Here is a 21,563-nt window from a genome sequence, read left to right as displayed (position 1 = left end):
GATTCTTCACTCTCATCTTACACAGAACTGTCTGCACTCCACCCACATCAGCATTTGCTCACCTGTACTTGGAAGGGTCTTTGATTGCTTGGCTGAATCTCTTTTATTTGTTTATTCATTTGGTTGCGTTGGGTCTTAGCTGCATCATGGGGAATCTTTCGTTGTAGTGCATAGACTCCATAGTTGTTTCTTGTGGACTCAGTAGATATGGCACACGGGCTTAGCTGCTCCATAGCATGTGAGATCTTAGTTCCCTAAACAGGGATCAAACTCAGGTCCCCTACAATGCAAGGCAGATTCTTAACCAGTGGATCATCAGAGAAGTTCCTGAAATCTCTTATTGTCTAGTTGCAAAGTCATGTCCAACTCTTAGCAACCCCATGGGCTGCAGCCTGCCAGGCTCCTCTGTCTATGAGATTTCCCAGGCAAGAATACTGGAGGGGGTTGCCATTTCCTTCTCCAGGACTTTACCTTATTAAACTATATTTAATACAAAGGATGGAATCATGAGCTGTGTTTCGATTATTTTTCACTTTACTCCTATCTCCAGGCCTTCTACTTGTGGTCACTGTGGTTACTTTTTATTCCCAGGATCCTGTGGTACTACTCACAGGAGGTTAGTATTCTGCAGAGACCATAACCGACATGTGGAATTCAGTCACTTCTTCAGGTCTCAATGGCCTTGGGGCCTACGTTGCTTAACTGTCTTCACAGAGTTTCTCAAAATTCAAATAATTCTCCATGTTTAAAAGGAGATGCTTATGCTTATTTATTAGTCTGCTCGGGTTGCCGTGACAGAATGACACAGACTGGGAGGCTTAAACAACAGAAGTTTATTTTCTCATAGCGCTGGAGGCTGGAAGTCCAAGATCAAGGTGCTAGGAGGGTTAGTTTCTGCTGTGACTTCTCTTCTTCACTTGCAAACAACTGCTTTCTGTTTTTCCTGTGGGCATGCAGAGAAGTCTCTGGTGTTGCTTTCCTTTTTTATAAGGACATCAGTTCTATTGGATTAGGGCTCCACCATCATGACCTGAATTAATTACCTCCTTAATTGCCTCCTGAAAGACCCATCTTCAAATAAATTCATACTGTGAGTTAGGGCTTCAACACATGAGCAGCCACAATTCAGTCCATAACTACCCAAATAACACATTCCCCAGGAGTCTGGGTCTAAACTGAACCTACTCTGCTAGCTACAAAACATTTCATTTCGTTTCAGTTCTTAGCAATAGGTGACTCATATTTTATTTTATTTCATTTTTGAATTCAGCTTAATAATATACTTCCATGGCTATTCCTTTTAATAATTAAATTGTCCTAAAGCAGCCTGTTCAAGGAGGTTTCCATTCTTTTTGACACAGCTTTTTCCACCACTACTTCCTTATTTTTGCTTTCTGACACAAGATGTTCCAGACTCGACTTCTACTTTTCTCAGTCCCAGCCCTAGAGTCAACCACTTCTCCAAGGAACCCTGATTCATTTTAGTGAAGAATGATATTTAGAAACCAAGATCTGAGCACTAGATGGACTCACCATTACTGGGATGGCATTTAGTTAGTGAACCTCTGTTCACTGACAACTCCTTTTTGAATCGTGGAGTCATAATGTTACAACCCAGTCCAGTCCATTACTATTGGATTATGTTCTTTCTTTCCATATTCATATCTCTCCTTCACTGAGAATCCTGATTTCCAACATCAACATACTCATCCCTTTGCTCAAACTGCATCACACAGTACAGTTCCAGAATTATACCAATGTCACTACTAATGAATACTAAGTTTAAATTTTCTCTGTGATTTTTTTTTTGTCTTTAGAATATATCATATTCACAATACGCAAAGTGCTATGTTCTAAAGTCTGTGAATTAATTCTTTCCTCCATGTGGTCAACAATTTGACATAAAGTTAGGTTAACTTGTTTCTGCTTGTATTCAATTTTAGGGTTTGCTTTTCTTCATTCTTTTAGATTTTACATTTTGAATATGCTAAACATTTTTCACGGTTTAAAAATCAAATGATATAGAGAGATATATCAGGAAAGTGTCACTCCCATTACTATCCCCTACACCTCCAAATCTTACTTGCCCATCACTGTTAACCATTTAATTAATTTCTATCTTATCCTTATTTCTTCAAACATACATACACACACTGCTTGCAACTTAATTTTTCAGGATATCCTGGAACTTTATACCAGTTCATGAAGATATTTCTTATTCTTTCTCAGAGCTGCATAGTAATTCATTGCGAGAGTATAGTAGCCAGTCTCCTACAGATGGGCATTTAAGTTGTATTAAATATTTTGCCATTACAAATTACACAGTTGTAAAAATATTTTTGTATTTATTTTGCAATTGTGAGATTGTATCTTCAGGGTAAAATTTCTAGAAGCAAGCTTGCTGGATCAAATGGTAAATGTACATGTGCTCTAGATATGGCAATATTCCTCTTCACAGAGATTGAACTATTTTCACTCCTTGACAACAGGATGTAACAGTGCCTGTTTCCTCACAACTTTATCATCAGAGTGGCTTGTCAAAGTTATTTTTTCTCAGTCTGACAAAAGAGAGAAATGGTATCTCAGAAAGCTTTAGTTTCTATTTCTCTTATTATAAGTCAGTCTGATGATCCTCTCATATAGCAAAGAATCGCCATATAACATTTTTGTGAACTGTCTTTTCATGTCTTTTGCCTTTTTGCTAGACAATTTTTGATATTTTTAACTTTGATTTTTAAGAGTTCTTTCTATATTAGCCACATTAAAAATTATCTATTGTATGTGATACTTTCTTCAGTTTGTCCTTTTCATGAATATTTTTAAGTTGCAAAGCTTAAAATTTTGAAGATATTTAATGGCATCAAACTTATCACCACTTTATTGTTCCTGGAATTTGACTCTCAGTTAAAAAGTCTTTCTACTTAAGAAGGAATGTACCCTTGTTTTATTCTAGTGGTTATATAAATTCATGTTTCTTACATTTGGATCTCTAATCCATCTTGAGTTGATTCAAAGAAAACTTTTTCACTGAAGGCAAGTGTAACCTTTCTTTTCAAGGTCATGGTATTCTAGTCTTACCAGTAAATATCAAAATTATACCAACCATATCAGTCAGCACTTCCAATTAGGTACACTCCTCAGTAGGAAGCAGCCCACCAGCTCCTCTCCCAGCTCCACCCAGGAGGCGTCTGTCCAGACGGAGCACAGAGATTTGGGGGGCTGGTTGGGTACAATTTTGATAACCTCCTTTTTAAGCTATCAGCTATTTCAGGTATAGTGTCAACTATTTCAGGTCAAGAATTCATTTTACTACTTAAATATCTAGCCATTAACAGATAAGCATTAGGGAATTCTTTGGGGTGTAGCAATGCCTTGTTTGTTGTGGCGGTGGTTTTTACACATGGATAAAAACTCATCTAACTAAAAAAAATTAAAAAAAAAAACCTCATCTAACTATACATGTGAAAAGGGGTAAATTTAGCTGTATGTCAATTACCCCTCAATAGATAGGACTTTAAGAAATTGTGTCTATAAAGTGTCTTTGTGGTAGAGGAAATGGGGAGAGGATGATAGCATATTTCTTAAAACACTAGAGCTATGTCACAACAAATAGTTACAAAAAAAAAAAAAAAAAAGCCGCAAAATTAAAGAAAAGGAGAAGAGAAAGAAGAAAGAGTGTCTCTCTGGGTATTTGATGAGAGGCTCTGTCGTTTGCTCCCTGTGGTGCTGCTCTGTCCCCGCGCACCTTTCACCAGGCAGTCACCTACCTGCATCCACAAGTTGTCTGCAGCAAACTTGTGATACTGATGCAGAAGAAAACAGACCCGTTGAACTGGCTGGCGGCCCATTGGTCACACCCCACTCACATGGCTTTGGCCGGTAGAAAGGGTACAGCGATCATGCTGCTGAAGCCTGTCAGGTAGGTCTACAACCCCAGAAATATGCACAGGTACCAAGGAGGAACGTCTTCTATGGTGTAAACCATGTCCAGTCTCTGGGAGTCTAGACTGCCAGTACTATCCAAGGACCCTCGGCGAGAGAGCTCTTTTCTATGATGCTGTTTTCCGTGGGGCATTTGCCGTGAGCTTGGGGTCTTGATTTTCATGTTCACCGTTGGACGTGGCACCCGGCTTGATCACCACTGGTAGAGTAAAGAAAGCGGGGCACTTCGCTCCATCTTTGTATTTCCCTTCAGTCGAACTTACAGCCTCTGTGGATTTGGACGTAGTGTTCTTACTAATACTCACTCGCAGTGTACTTACTAATATTACTAATATTTTTACTAATCATTAAGAGAAAAGGAATAGCCTGGCCTTTGGACTGAAGTGGCTGGAATTTGTCTTGCTCAAGCGAGGAGCCCAGGATCAGAGTCCAGTGCCTGGAGCCTCCGATTCTCAGGCAGAGGTGAGCCCTACTGCAGGCAGCCTGGGAGGCTCAGGTCCTGCCGCTGCCCCACAGTCCTGCCGCTGCTCCAGGTGACTCATTTCAAAAGACGTGATAGGGGGTTAAAAGGTCACGTTAACTATAGACTTATTTCATCTGTTTCTATCAACTCTAGGAAAATTGGATCAAAACTTTAAAATTAATACATATAAACTATATTTTTCTGTGATTAATTTTTAGGCAGTTGATTTAATATAATGGTCAGATTAGTTTTAAATACTAAAAGGGCTTCCCCAGTGGTGCTAGTGGTAACAAACTCACCTGCCCAAGCAGGAGATCTAAGAGGGTGGGATCCATCTTTGGGTGGAGAAGATCCCCTGGAGAAGCCTATGGCAACCCACTCCAGCATTCTTGCCTGGAGAATATCATGGACAGAGGAGCCTGGCAGGCTACCTTCCATGGGGTCCTAAAGAGTGGGACAGGATGGAGGGACCATTACTTTCACTTTTCTTCAAGTAATAGCAGGGATAAATTTAGAACCAAACTTGAATACAAAACATAATGTGTATTTCTGAGACTTTTTGAAAGGTACTTAAAATATACTTACTTAAAAGGAACACTGACATCAATACCTCTGTAATCAATTTATAAATGGGCCTTATAAAGATGATGTAAAAAAGCTCTAACAAACTCTAACATACTAGTTTTATCACCCAAAGTTCAACTTTTACCTACTCAATAATGCACACGCTGACCGCCTTATTCACGCTTCTCAATTCCGCATCTTCTTTTCATTGCTTTATTTCTTCCACAACAGATCATCTTCTGAGATACTGTATATCAGATGTATCGAGATTGAACTTGCTTATTTTGTTTTTCTGCCTACTTCAACTAGAATGTAAACTCCATGAGGTCAGAGTTTGTGTCTGTTTTGTTCACTGGTATATCTTGAGCCTCCAGAACAAGGCTTATCACATGATAGGCACTTGATATATATTGGCTAAATACATTAATGAATGAACAGGATGTCAAATTATTCTGTCCAATAATTGTCCATTATTGACACACAGATCTTTTCTTTTAATGTAAGCTAAATAGAAGCATGGCATTAGAATCAATTGGAGAACTTGTTACAGCACAGATTATTGAGCTTTACTCCCAAATTTTGGATTCTATAACTCTGGCATGAGGCCTGAGAATTCGCATTTCCAGTGAATTCCTCCATCATGCTGATGCTGGAGGTAGAAGGAACACTTCAAAAAGCACTGCTTTACAGAAACCAAAACTCAATAGCATCATGGAATTTTGGGGATAGATGTGAATTACTAGCATCTGGACTTCGCTTCGGGCTTAGTACATCTGCTATATTGTGATTAACCTGCAGGAGCAAATGTGGTGGGGCATAAGCTTGGTATGGCAGTAAGTAGTTTCCTTGACTCTCTCCCAACAAATTAAGAAGCACGCTGAGTCCCCACAGGCTGTTGTCTTGTTCAAGTGTGTTTTGAGCCTTCGTGATGGCAATAGACTCTCATAAAGCAAGCCCTGGCCTTCCCTGGAGTGTCTTGGTTAACATGATGAATGAGTGGGAATTTTCCCATTGGAAAGTTGTTATGGCTTTTCTTTTGGTGAAATCTTAAAAGATTCTCTAATGCAACATGAAAAAAAAAAAATAGCATTCCAGTTACTGAGACAGTAAGCCCTTCTACAGTGGCTTTCATCCTGATAAGTCTTTGCAAACATCAATGCCTCAGGCAATCCTTGGAGGCAAGTTATACTTTCTACATTTTGTTCTTTTAGAGATTGGAGACAGAGGTTTGGCTTCCAGCTAGTGTTTTTGTGGTCTGACCTCTCTCCTTTTTGGTCTGTTTATTCACTGAAAGAGAGATGAGAATTAGGCCTTAAAAACCAGATTCTCTGCTGCTTAGTAACCTCCTAAGGCAGGTTATTTCCTGCCTCAGTTGTTATTCCCAACAATCCTGTTTTTCATGTGCAATGATTAATTACTAAGGCAATGATCTTAAGGACTATGATATTGTTTATTATTCAGTAGGGGTGAACTTACAAGAAAACAGAAATCTTGGTTTTATGGACATTCTTCTGTATGAAATAGAACAATGAAAGAGATATATGCAAAATTGTCAGCAGAATAAGCACAACTCTGTTGACCTAGAGGTGTTTTCAGTAACATCGATACATATTCGGTAAGTACCAGGTTAAATTTATCTCATAATTTCTAAATATGTTCTTAAATTTTAATAAGGTGGGAAGTCCATTACTAGAAAGAATACCTTTTATTGAGTAAGAAATCACATACACTGATTCTAGAGGATCAGACAGAGTATTTCTTTGATTCTCAATCACACTAAATCCAACATTACCAGTAAAGAGAAGGCAGCCTCTGTTTCTAGTCTTTCTTCTTTTTTCTTCCCTCATGTAATATTTTTTAAGTGCCTCGTATAGGCTAGGTCCAGTTGCTAGGATTAAAGCAGTGAAAAAAAAACAAAGTTCTGACCTCAAGGATTTAGATTATAGTAAAGGGAAATCATTAAACAACACTGTATATGTATATCAGAATGAAGAGTGATAAATACTATGTAGACATCAAGAAGGAACTCGCAAGTAAGATGACACTTGACACACGAACGAAGTGTGGGCATGAGCCGATGAATATTTGAGGGAAGAGCATTCCATCAGAGGGAAATTAGGTGCCAGTGCTCTGAGGGAGAATCAGGGCTGACATGTTCAGGAGCAACAGGGTGGCAATGGGTTGCAGGAGAGTGAGTCAGGGGTGAAGAGGCACTAGATGAAGTGAGAGAGGTGCCTCAAGTATACTGAGATACGGATCAGGCCTCCCATTCTTTTTAAATTTCCTATGAAAAACACTCCTATTAGATGGAGTGTTAGCATGGGTAGAAGATCCAATGAGTAGATATTTGAATTTTACAAGATACTGTCCAGAATTGGGTAGAAGAACTAAATTATAATAGTTTTTCTCTAGAATAACTACAGATTGAAAATAAGTATTGTTTCAAATACGTGTTATATTTCATAAAGTCAGAAATTTAAGACCTCAAGCTTATTTATCAAAAAGCTCAGTTTGCTTCTTTAAGGATTATGCCCCTTAAAGTGAAGTGAAGTCGTTCAGTTGTGTCTGACTCCTTGCGAACCCATGGACTGTAGCCTGCCAGGCTCCTCTGTCCATGGGATTTTCCAGGCAAGAATACTGGAATGGATTGCCATTTCCTTCTCCAGGGGATTTTCCTGACCCAGGGATCGAATCAGGGTCTCCTGTACTGCGGGCAGACTCTTTTCCATCGGAGCCACCAGGGAAGCCCATGCCCCTTAAAGGGAATCACAATGAGAATTTGTGTAAAGAATTTGGCCCATTCTGTGCCTTTCCATCATATCCTCCTACTATTTCCATTTTGCATTCACTAAGGTTGAATTTGAACTTATATTAGCACATGTGCTAACTTATAGCACAAGGGAACATTTCATGCAAAGATGAGTTCGATAAAGGACAGAAATGGTTTGGACCTAACAGAAGCAGAAGATATTAAGAAGAGGTGGCAAGAATACACAGAAGAACTGTACAAAAAAGATCTTTACGACCCAGATAATCACAATGGTGTGATCACTCTCCTAGAGCCAGACATCCTGGAATGTGAAGTCAAGCGGGCCTTAGAAAGCATCATTATGAACAAAGCTAGTGGAGGTGATGGAATTCCAGTTGAGCTATTTCAAATCCTAAAAGGTGATGCTGTGAAACCACAGCACTCAATATGCCAGCAAATTTGGAAAACTCAGCAGTGACCACAGGACTGGAAAAGGTCCGTTTTCATTCCAATCCCAAAGAATGCTCAAGCTACCGCACAATTGCAATCATCTCACACGCTAGTAAAGTAATGCTCAAAATTCTCCAAGCCAGGCTTCAGCAATATGTGAACCGTGAACTTCCAGATGTTCAAGCTGGTTTTAGAAAAGGCAGAGGAACCAGAGATCAAATTGCCAACATCCTCTGGATCATCAAAAAAGCAAGAGAGTTCCAGAAAAACATCTATTTCTGCTTTATTGACTATGCCAAAGCCTTTGACTGTGTGGATCACAATAAACTGTGGAAAATTCTGAAAGAGATGGGAATACCAGACCACCTGATCTGCCTCTTGAGAAACCTATATGCAGGTCAGGAAGCAAGTTAGAAATGGACATGGAACAACAGACTGGTTCCAAATAGAAGGAGTACGTCAATGTTGTATATTGTCACCCTGCTTATTTAACTTATATGCATGGTACATTATGAGAAACGCTGGGCTGGAAGAAGCACAAGCTGGAATCAAGATTGCTGGGAGAAATATCAATAACCTCAGATATGCAGATGACACCACCCTTATGGCAGAAAGTGAAGAGGAACTAAAAAGCCTCTTGATGAAAGTGAAAGAGAAGAGTGAAAAAGTTGGCTTAAAGCTCAACATTCAGAAAACTAAGATCATGGCATCTGGTCCCATCAATTCATGGGAAATAGATGGGGAGACAGTGGAAACAGTGTCAGACTTTATTTCTTGGGGCTTCAAAATCATGGCAGATGGTGACTACATCCTTGAAATTAAAAGACACTTACTCCTTGGAAGGAAAGTTATGACCAACCTAGACACCATATTAAAAAGCAGAGACATTACTTTGCCAACAAAGGTCCATCTGGTCAAGGCTATGGTTTTTCCAGTGGTCATGTATGGATGTGAGAGTTGGACTGTGAAGAAAGCTGAGGGCCGAAAAATTGATGCTTTTGAACTGTGGTGTTGGAGAAGACTCTTGAGAGTCCCTTGGACTGCAAGGAGATCCAACCAGTCCATCCTGAAGGAGATCAGTCCTGGGTGTTCATTGGAAGGACTGACGCTGAAGCTGAAACTCCAATACTTTGGCCACCTCATGCGAAGAGTTGACTCATTGGAAAAGATCCTGATGCTGGGAGGGATTGGAGGCAGGAGGAGAAGAGGACGACAGAGGATGAGATGGCTGGATGGCATCACCAACTCGATGGACATGAGTTTGAGTAAACTTCGGGAGTTGGTGATGGATAGGGAGGCCTGGCGTGCTGCGATTCATGGGGTCGCAAAGAGTTGGACACGACTGAGCGACTGAACTGAACTGAACTGAACTTATATTAGCACATGTTCCTAAACAATAATTTAAGAATTTAGTTTTGGATTGAATCCTTTGTTAGCAATATATTTTTAATTAGACTAATTTGTTGCTGACCATTCTAATTAGAATAATCACCCCATTGGAATGTATGTATAGTAGAGATAAAGGGAATTAAAACTATGAAGGCTGATTATTCCACTTCCTTTCACAAATAGTTAACGTTATACCCCTAGAGGACCATAGTCTGAAAATACACTACAGTTTGTTTTATGACTTGTACAGATCGAAGTTGGACTAAATATGTTGGTTTGTAATTAATAGTGACATAAATCAGGAAAATAGCCAGTTTTGATTGGCAGCCAATTTTGATTGGCAGAATTAACATCCTTAAATCTATTTCTTATAGTTCTCTGTTTCCTATGTCTTCTAGTGTGGTTTCTCTGCATAACATGAAGAAATATCATTGAATTTTATTTATGAGTATTTTATTTTGTATTAATTTTTCATTGTATTCTCACAGAGTGTCTTGAGGTTGTTTTCATTATGCATTTACATTATTATTTTTATTACTTATATTATATAATATATATAATTTATATTATATTATTTTCATTACATTATTATTTTCATTATGCATTAACATTCATGTGGTATACTTATAACTGGAGAACTCTGAGTAGGGTTGTGTGTACAACAAAAGACCTAACTTGCCTAAAACAATGATATGTCCTTTGATATAATGATATCCTTTCAGCCTCTGTCACTGCAACACTAGCTCCAGTTACTATCGTTGCCTGAGACAGTTTTGTGAAATGGTTGACCTTTTACATTTTCACAGCAATGTATAACAGTTCCAGTTTCCTAACTGATATTTGCTTTTATCAGTTATTTTCATTTGGCCAATTTAGCTTGCAAGAATTGTTATTTCATTGTGCTTTTAATTTCCATTATAATTAATACTATTGAGCAGGTTGACCATCACATTTAATTGCAACTCATCCATGCCCATGCTACCTTCCAGATATTCTTTATCTATTTAATTTCTACTTTTGTTCATAGCAGTTATCACATTCTAATACATAATTTACATATTATATGATATATATATATATTCTTTTCTTTTTGGCTTGATTTTTATTTATTTTTGTATTGAAGTATAGTTAATATATGATATCATGTTAATTTCAGGCATACAGCTCAGTGATTCATTTATACATACATATATGAAAGTGATCCTTGGGTTGGGAAGATCCCCTGGAGGAGGAAATGGCAACGCACTTCAGTATTCTTACCTGGACAATCCCATGGACTGAGGAGCCTGGCAGGCTAAAGTTCATGGAGTTGCAAGAGTTGGACACAACTTATCAAAAGTCAGACACAACTTAAACCACTACCACCATATGAAAGTGAAGTGTTAGTAGCTGTCACGTCCAACTCTTTGTGACCCCGTAGACTCTAGCCCACCAAGCTCCTCGTCCATGGAATTCTTCAGGAAAGAATACTGGAGTGGGTAGTCATTTTCTTCTCCAGGGGATCTTCCTTACCTAGGGATCAAACCCGGGTTTCTCACATTGCAGGTAGATTCTTTACCATCTGAGCTACCAGGGAAGGCATATATGTGTGTGTGTGTGTGTGTGTACTCAGTGATACATATATTCTTCAGATTCTTTTCCTTATATATTATTACAAAATATTGAATTGTATTTTTTACTTGTTGTCTATTACCTTGACAGTCTCCCTTCCCAACTAGAATGTTAACTTTTCCCATTTTGCTCACTGATGCAGCCCAGAGAATCTAGAATAGAACCTGGCATTTATTTGATATTGGATGTATACTGGCTGGGAAAATGAATGATCAATAGCCTTGTATTACTTGGAACACCATTGCTGAGAAGGGAACATTTTCAGGAGATTGTTTCCCTTCATCATCCATCTGTTTCTTGTGCTTTCTGTGTCTCATGAGCCAAGGCCAGATATCTGAGTTGTGTGACTGGTGGCAGTTAGCAGCTGTGTATATTACTGTATGTACTAAACCATACAGGGATCCTCACTTGGTGGAAATGAAAAATTACTGTGAAAATGGCAAAGTAGTCAAAGCAGAACAGTTTTTGCAGGGCTTTGTCTTTGCAGAAAAATAAAAAGGTAAAATATAAGACAAAATCTTAGATATTTTGCTGACAGTGGTGAATAAAGTTAGAATAAGACCTAGTAGCTGCCTTGAGGAACTTGGCTTTCCCTACTTATATTCCATTCATTCTACTATGGATATGATCTAAACATACAACACTTATCCCAAGAAATTGCCATCGTCTCTTTCTCTATTAAGTCCACATTCCTTAGCAAAGTTTTCAAGGTCTTTCTCAACCTGAGCTCAGCCACCCTTCCAGTTTCAGTTCTTGTTGTTCCCTTACAACAGCATAAGGAGCAAAGTTATAGATTGTGGGCTCTTCCTTTGACAGACTTTTCACTTCAAGTCTATTTGTCTTTTCTCTTGCTCCATTGGTATAAAATTTGTCCCCTCCCTAGATATTTGGACATGAACACACATACATGCACACACACACACACACACACACACACACACACCTACCTCTTTCTGTATTTAGAAAAATCCTTCTCATTGTATAAGGCCTGATTGAAAGGTCACTTCTAAGGGCAGTATTAGACTTAGATAGAATGAATTTCTTCCAATTCTATACTATTATGATACTTAATGCAATCCTATTTGGATTTTGGCTTTTATAATGTTGTCCATCAAATATGAAGTACCAAACCAAGGGTTGGGTCATGTTCATCTTTTTGCCCAACAAGTCCCCCACTTTTTACAGACAATAATTTTTAATTGAATATTTACTGAAGGAAAATAAAGCTAAATAAGAATAATGATTCTTCTTCCCTTGTATTTCAAAGATATTGAATAGGTTTTTTAAAAAATTAACTACAATGATAATCAATACATTTTGACATATAGCTATTTGCATCATAGGTACATTTATACAAATTCAACTACATGATCAAATTTTTTTTGTTTTTTGCTTATTAAAATTTATTTATTTTTTAATTCAAGGATAATTGCTTTACAGAGTTTTGTTGTTTTCTGTCAAACCTCAACATGAGTCAGCCATAGGTATATATATATCTCCTCCTTCCTGAACCCCCCACTCATCTCCCTCCCCATCTGCTCCGACCAGGTTGATACAGAGCCCCTGTTTGAATTTCTGGAGACACACAGCAAATTCCCGTTGGCTATCTATTTTACATATGGTCATGTAAGTTTCCATGTTACTTACTCCATACATCTCACCCTCTCTCTGTATCCTTAAGTCTGTCCTCTATGTCTGTTTCCTCATTGAAAGTTAAAGAAAGTGAAAGTCAAGTCGCTCAGTCGTGTCTGACTCTTTGCAACCCCGTGGACTGTAGCCCACCAGGCTCCTCAGCCCAGGGGATTCTCCAGGCAAGAATACTGGAGTGGGTTGCCATTTCCTTCTCCAGGGGATCTTCCCTACCCAGGGATCGAACCCAGGTCTCCTGCATGCAAGCAGACGCTTTAACCTCTGAGCCACCAGGGAAGCCCGTTTCCTCATTTCTGCTCTACAAATAAATTCTTTGGTACCATCTTTCTAGATTCAATATATATACATTAGTATATGATATCTACCTTTCTCTTTCTGACTTACCTCACTCTGAATAATAGGCTCTAGATTCATCCACCTCATTAGAACTGACTCAAATGTGTTCCTTTTTATGGCTGAGTAACATTCCATTGTGCATATGTGCCACATCTTCTTTATCCATTTATCTGTCGATGGACATGTAGGTTGCTTCCATGTTCTAGCTTTTGTAAATAGTGCTGTAGTGAACATTGGGGTACATGTGTCTTTTTCAATTTTGGTTTCCTCAGGGTGTATGCCTAGGAGTGGGATTGCTGGGTGATATGGTGGCTTTATTCCTAGTTTTTGTTTTTTTTTTTTAAGGATCTCCATACCATTTCCATAATAGCTGTAACAGTTTATACTCATGCCAACAGCACAAGAGTGTTCCCTTTTCTCCACACCCTCTGTATCATTTGTTGTTTCTAGACTTTTTGATGATGGCCATTCTGACGAGTGTGATGAGACTCATTGCAGTTTTGATTTGCATTTCTCTAGTAATGAGTGATGTTGAGCATCTTTTCATGTGTTTGTTAGCCATCTGTATGTCTTCTTTGGACAAATGTCTGTTTAGGTCTTTTTCCCTCTTTTTGATTGGATTGTTTGTTTTTCTAATATTGAGTTGTATGAGCTGCTTGTATATTTTGGAAATTAATCCTTTGTCAGTTGTTTCATTTGCTATTATTTTCTCCAATCCTGCAGGTTGTCTTTTCACCTTGCTTATAGTTTCCTTTGCTGTGCAAAAGCTTTTAAATTTAATCAGGTCCCACTTGTTTACTTTTGTTTTGGTTTCCATTACTCTAGGAGGAGGGTCATAGAGGATCTTGCTTTGATTTATGTCATTGAGTTTTCTGCCTATGTTTTCTTCTAAGAGTTTTATAGTTTCTGATCTTACATTTAGGTCTTTAATCCATTTTGAGTTTATCTTTGTGTATGGTGTTAGGAAGTGTTCTAATTTCATTTTTACATGTAGCTGTCCAGTTCTCCCAGCACCACTTATTGAAGAGGCTGTCTCTGCCCATTGTGTATTCTTGCTTCCTTTGTCAAAAATAAGGTACCCATAGGGGCATAAGTTTATTTCTGAGTTTCCCCTCTTGTTCCATTGATCTATATTTCTGTTTTTGTGCCAGTACCATACTGTCTTGATGACTGTAGGTTTGTAGTATAATCTGAAGTCAGGAAGGTAAGTTCCTCCAGCTCCATTCTTTTTTCTCAAGACTGCTTTGGCTATTCAGGGTCTTTTGTGTTTCCATATGAATAGAAAAATGTTTTGTTCTAGTTCTGTGAAAAATGCCATTGGTAATTTGATAGGGGTCTCATTGAATCTGTAGATTGCATTTGGCAGTATAGTCATTTTCACAATATTGATTCTTCCTACCCAGGAACATGCACTATTTCTCCATCTCTTTATGTCATCTTTGATTTCTTTCATCAGTGTCTTATAATTTTATGTGGACAGTTCTTTTGTCTCCTTAGGTAAGTTTACTCCTAGATATTTTATTTTTTTTTGCTGCGATGGTAAATGGGATTGATTCCTTAATTTCTCTTCTGATTTTTCACTGGTAGTATATAGGAATGCAAGTGATTTCTGTGTATTGATTTTGTTTCCTGAGACTTTTTGGAATTCACTGATTAGCTCTAGTAAATTTCTGATAGTATCTTTAGGGTTTTCTATGTATAGTATCATGTTATCTGCAAACAGTGAGAGCTTTACTTATTCTTTTCCCATCTGGACTCCTTTTATTTCTTTTTCTTCTCTGATTACTGTAGCTAGGACTTCCAAAACTGTGTTGGATAATAACGGTGAAAGTGGATAATTTTGTCTTGTTCCTGATCTTAGAGGGAATGCTTTCAGTTTTTCACCATTGAGAATAATGTTTGCTGTGGGTTTATCATATGTGGCCTTTACTATGTTGAGGTAGGTCCCTTCTATGCTCATTTTTTTGTAGAGTTTTCATCATAACCTAGATAGCATATTAAAAAGCAGAGACATTACTTTGCCAACAGATGTCTGTCTAGTCAAGGTTATGGTTTTTCCCGTAGTCATGTATGGATGTGAGAGTTGGACTATAAAGAAAGCTGAGCACTGAAGAATTGATGCTTTTGAACTGTGGTGTTGGAGAAGACTCTTGAGAGTCCCTTGGACTGCAAGGAGATCCAACCAGTCCATCCTAAAGGAGATCAGTCCTGGGTGTTCATTGGAAGGACTGATGCTGAAGCTGAAACTCCAATACTCTGGCCACCTGATACGGAAAGCTGACTCATTTGAAGAGATCGTGATGCTGGAAAGATTGAGGGCAGGAGGAGAAGGGGACAACAGAGGATGAGATGGTTGAATGGCATCACTGACTCAATGGACATGGGTTTGGGTGAACTTCGGAAGTTGGTGATGGACAGGGAGGTCTGGCATGTTGCAGTTCATGGGGTCACAAAGAGTTGGACACAACTGAGTGACTGAATTGAACTGATTCATAAATGGGTGTTGAATTTTGTCAAAGGCTTTTTCTGCATCTACTGAGATTGTCATATGGCTTTTATCCTTCAACTTGTTATTACTGCGTATCACATTGATCGATTTGTGTATATTGAAGAATCCTTGCATCCCTGGAATAAACCCAGCTTGATCATGGTGTATGAGTTTTTTAATGTGTTGTTGAATTCTGTTTGCTTAAATTTTGTTGAGGATTTTTTCATCTATGTTCATCAGTGATATTGGCCTGTAGTTTTCTTTTTTGAGTTGTCTTTGTCTGGTTTTGGTTTCAGGGTGTTGGCAGCCTCATAGAATGATCAAGTACACTAGATCAATTTTTTAAAATCAGAAGCAAAAATAAATAGAGAAGGAGAAAAAGAGATAAAAACAACAACTTCAATAGTGTGGGGTCAATCTCTCACTATTGCCTGCGTTAAGCACAGTCCCAGGGGAGAGCAGAATATGAGAGATATGGCTTTGTCCTCTTAATCAGTTTCAGTTCCTGTGATGCCTCATGGTGTGAGCCTCTGCTGTGGTGAACAAGATTCTATTGTTTAAAGATGTACATTTTTCATGCTACATGGCCTCTGAGAAGACGCCAACTACTTTATTTGGTACAGTCATGTAACCCAGATCTGGACAGTGACCCATTTCTTTGAGGCATCTTTAGAGATGGCTTGTCCTAATCCACCATCAAGAATTTTGAACAGGATTTAGGAGTCATTTTGACTTTATATAGGCTTCCCTGATGGTTCAGATGGTAAGGAATCTGCCTGCAATGCAGGAGACTCAGGTTTGATCCCTGGGTTGGGAAGATCCCGTGGAGAAGGGAATGGTTACTCACTGCAGTATTCTTGTCTGAAGAATTCCACGGACAAATGAGCCTGGCGGGCTACAGTCCATGTGGTCACATTCAGACACGACTGAGAGACTAACACTTTCACTTTTTTGACTTTATATAATTTTGCTTCATTTCCTGACTTTTAAACTCAACTCCCACAAAAGATATTCAACTTCACAGTAATCTGTAAGCACCATGGTACAAAGAACAGGTCATATTTTGATACGGTAACTAAAATGGTTTTTATAACTTAAAAACATAATGGAAAAAGTAGGTGATTTCAAGTAGAGACACAGAAATTGTTAATAAATAAAAATTATAGAGGATGTATATCTAAGAAAGATTTAATCATTGTACTTGTTCCTTCTGTTTTGGCAAAGAAGGTTAGATGGCTGTCCCAAGAAAGGTCTCTAAATGGATTATGATTTCTTACACAGAAAGTGGTGACCAGCTGTTTTTCTTCACTAAATACACAGCAGCAAGAAACGTTTAAAATGCAGCATAAAGGATTTATCACAGAAACAGAACAGTTTTTTGTTTGCTAGACACTGAGACAACTTCTTGAGAGATGTTATAGAATCTCCTACTGTGGAAACTTCTATTTAACCTCATTCTGTCTGGAATAGTTTATGTCAACATTTTTCAAAGTATGTTTTAGTGTTTTATGGACTGTTAGGGAAGTTACTCAAAATAAAGGTTCTGTTATCAAATACATTTCAGAAACACTAGGTTTAATATAGTTAAACAAACTTCTTTTCTTTGGGCTTCATGGGCTTTTATTCTGCTTTATGTTTCATGAGTATCTAATGGAAAGTAAGGGTATGTGTAGTAAAATGCATTTATAAAATTTATTTGATTATACAACCAATGTAAGAGGCTTTTACAAAAAGGATTGCTATTCTGTGTTACTTTTTTGGAGATATATTGATGTATATTTGAAGTGGTTAATTAAGTGAACTTTTGTAAAATGTTAAAAAAAAATTTCTCACCTGCCACATTCCTCCTCTTAAAACAGCAAATATCTCCACAAAAATATCCCTCATTTTAAGATTTTAATAAAGGTGATGTACAATATTATGTCAGCATCAGGTGTACTAAATGCTGACTTGATATTTGCATACTTGATGATATAATCACGTCTAATAACCATCAATCCCCATGCAAAGCTATTGCAATATTATTGACCATATAATTTATGCTTTATATTACATCCCCATGACTTATTAATTGTCTAACTGGAAGTTTGTAGTCTTAATCCCTTATACCTATTTCAGCCAACCTCTAATCCCTTGCTTCAGTCAACCACCTCTTTGTTCTCTGTATCTATGATCTATTTTCATTTTGTATTGTTTGCTAATTTTTCATTCCAACTTAAGTGCAGTATTTGTATTTCTCTGTCTGATTTATTTCACATAGCATAATATCCTCTGGATCCATCCATGTTGCCACAAATGGCAAGATTTTATTTTTCTTTACCATTGAGTAATATTCCGTTGTGTGTGTATATACAAACAACATCTTATTTATTCATTCATTTATCTATTGATGAACATTAAGTTGCTTCCATATATTTGCTTTGCACATAATGCTGCAGTTGGTGGATACAACTGCAGTGTGTCCAGCAAAAGACACACTAATCTTTTCAAATTAGTGTTTTTCATTTTCTTTCTGTAAGTACCCATAAGTACAATTGCTATATCACATACAAGTTCTATTTTTAATTTAATAGATGAACCTCTATACTGTTTCCAATAGTAGCTGCACTAATTTACAATCCCACCAACAGTGCACAAGGGTTCACTTTTCTCCATATCCTCACCAACACTTTTTATTTGATGTCATTTTCACAACAATCATTTTGACAGGTGTGAGGCGAAATCTCCATGTAGTTTTAATTTGCATTTTTCTTATGATCAGTGATTTTTAGTATCTGTTTATGTGACTGTTGACTATCTGTATTCCTCATTTGGAAAAATACATATTCAGGTCCACTGCTCATTTTTTAATTGGGTCATTTCATGGTTTTGATGTTGATTTGTATGAGTTCTTATATAATTTGAATATTAATCCCTTTGGGGATATATTATTTGCAAATATCTTTCCCCATTCAATAGGCTGCTTTTTCATTTTGTTGATAGCTTCCTTTACTGTGCAAATGCTTTTTAGTTTGATGTACTTTCACTTGTTTGTTTCTGTTCTTGTTTCTCTTGCCTGAGAAGATATCCAGAAAAATATTACAAAGACCGATGTCAAAGAGCATACTGTCTATGTTTTCTTCTAGGCATTCTGTGGTTTCAGGTCTTACACTTAAGTCTTTCATCCATTTTGAGTTTATTTTCCTATATGGTGTGAGAAAGTACTTCAGCTTGATTCTTCTGCATGTAACAATCCATTTTCCAATACAAGTTCATTGCCCATATAAGCATAGGTTCACTTTTGTACTCTCTCTTCTCTCCTGCTGATCTATAAGTCTGTTTTTATGCAAGTAACGTTTTGTTTATAACTTCCCTATAGCTCAAATAGTAAAGAATCTGCCTGCGATGCAGACCAGACTTCAATCTCTGGGTTGGAATATCCTCTGGAGAAGGGAATGGCAATCCACTCCATTATTCTTGCCTGGAGAACTCCATGGACAGAGAAGCCTGGCAGGCTACAGTTCAAAGAGTCGGACACGACTGAGAGACTGACATACACATGACATCTTGTTTTGATTCCTGCAGCTTTGTTGTTGTTGCTCAGTTACTAAATCTTGTCCAACATTTTGCGAGCCCATGAACTGCAGCACATCAGGCTTCCCTGTCCTTCACTATCTCCCAGAGTTTGCTGAGACTCATGTCCATTGAGTTGGTGATGCTATCTAACCATCTCATTCTCTGCTGCCCTCTTCTCCTCCTGCCCTCCATCTTTCCCAGCACCAGGGTCATCTCCAATGAGTTGGCTCTTTGCATCAGGTGGCCAAAGTACTGGAGTTTCAGCTTCAGTATCAGTCCTTCCAGTGAATATTCAGGATTTATTTTCTTTGGGATTGACTGGTTTGGTCTCCTTCCAGTCCAAGGGACTCTCAAGAGTCTTCTCCGATACCACAGTTTGAAAGCATTAATTCTTCAGGTGCTCAACCTTCTTTATGGTCCAGTTCTCACATCTGTACATGACTACTGGATAAACCGTAGCTTTGACTATATGGACCTTTGTCAGCAGTGATGTCTCTGCTTTTTAATATGCTGTCTAGGTTGGTCATAGCTTTTCTTCCAAGGAGCAAGTGTCTTGTTACTCCATGGCTGCTGTCACCAACTGCAGTAATTTTGGAGCCCAAGAAAAAAAATCTGCCACTACTTCCACTTTTTCCCTATCTATTTGCCATTAAGTGATAGGACTGGATGCCATGATCTTAGTTTGTTTGAATGTTGAGTTTTAAGCCAACTTTTTCACTCTCCTCTTTTGCCCTCATCAAGAGGTTCTTTAGCTCCTCTGCTTTCTGCCATTAAGGTGGTATTATCTGCATATCTAAGATATTGATATTTCTCCCAGCAATCTTGATTACAGCTTGTGATTAATCCACCCTAGCATTTTGCATGATATACCTTGCAAGTAAGTTAAATAAGGAGGGTGACAATATACAGCCTTGACATACTCTTTTCCCAATTTGGAACCAGTCCGTTGTTCCATGTCCTGTTCTAATTGTTGGTTCTTGACATGTATATAGGTTTCTCAGGAAGCTGATAAGGTGGTCTGGTATTCACATCTCTTCAATAATTTTCAACAGTTTTTGTGAGCCACACTGTCAAAGGTTTTTATGAAGTCAGTGAAGCAGAAGTAGAGTGTAGTTTGAGATCAAGAAGCATGATATCTCCAGCTTTGTTCTTCTTTCTCAGGATTGTTTTGAGCTATTTGGGGTCTTTTGTATTCTCTTACAAATTTTAGAATTATTTGTTCTAGTTCTGTAAAAATGTCATTCGTATTGCATTGAATCTGTAGATTGCCTTGGGTAGTATGGTTATTTAATGATATTAATTATTTCAATCAATGAATATGGTATATCTTTCTGTTTGCTTGTTTCAATTTCAATTTCTTTTATCCATGTCTCATAGTTCTCTGACTAGAAGCCTTTTAACCAATTGGTTAGATTTACTCATAAGGATACTACTCTTTTTGATGCAATCATAAATGGGGTTGTTTTCTTAATTTCTCTTTCTGATAATTTGTTGTTAGTATATAGAAGTGAGACAGATTTCTGTATACTAATTCTGTATCTTGAAACTTTACTGAATTTATTTATTAGTTCTAACAGGTGGCAGCTTTAGGATTATACACACACACTCACATATATGTGTGTGTGTATGTAAATATATATATATATATGTTAAGTCACACCCCAGTCATGTCTGACTTTTTTGCAATCCTATGGACAGTAGCCTGCCAGGCTCCTCTATACATGGGATTCTCCCTCCTGGCAAGAATACTGGAGTGGGTTGCCATGCCCTCTTCCAGGGGATCTTCCTGACCCAGCAATCAAACCCTTGTATCTTACGTATCCTGCATTGGCAGGAGGGTTCTTTATATATATATATATATATCCATATATATATATATATACCATCTAAACAGTGACTGTTTTATTTCTTCCTTTCTGATGTGCATTCCTTTTACTTCTTCATCTTGTCTGGTTCCTATGACAAGGACTTCCAGTACTATGTGGAATAAAAGTGGTGAAAGAAGGCATATTTGTCTTGTTCTTAATTTTAGAAGAGATGCCTTGGAACATTAGTCCATTTACACTTAAAGTAATTATTGGTGGGTATGTACTTGCTGCTTTTCTTGTTAATTATTTTCTAGTTTTTTGTTGTTGTTGTTCCTTTCTTCTTTTGCTCTCTTTCCTTTTGATTTGATGACTGTTTTTAGTACTACATTTGGAGTCCTTTCTTTTTTTCATGTGTTTATCTATTATAGATTTTTGGTGTGTGATTAGCAATCATGTATACCAATCTATGTATATACATAATTAATTTAAGTAGTTGATCTCTTAAGTTTGTATGCATTCTAACAGCCCTTCTTTTTTTACCCCCCCAACTTTATGTTT

The sequence above is a fragment of the Cervus elaphus genome, chromosome 22 (genome assembly GCF_910594005.1).
Source record: "Cervus elaphus chromosome 22, mCerEla1.1, whole genome shotgun sequence".
Classification (NCBI taxonomy): domain Eukaryota; kingdom Metazoa; phylum Chordata; class Mammalia; order Artiodactyla; family Cervidae; genus Cervus; species Cervus elaphus.
The sequence above is the reverse complement of the archived record's forward strand: the minus strand, read 5'-3'. Positions refer to the sequence as shown.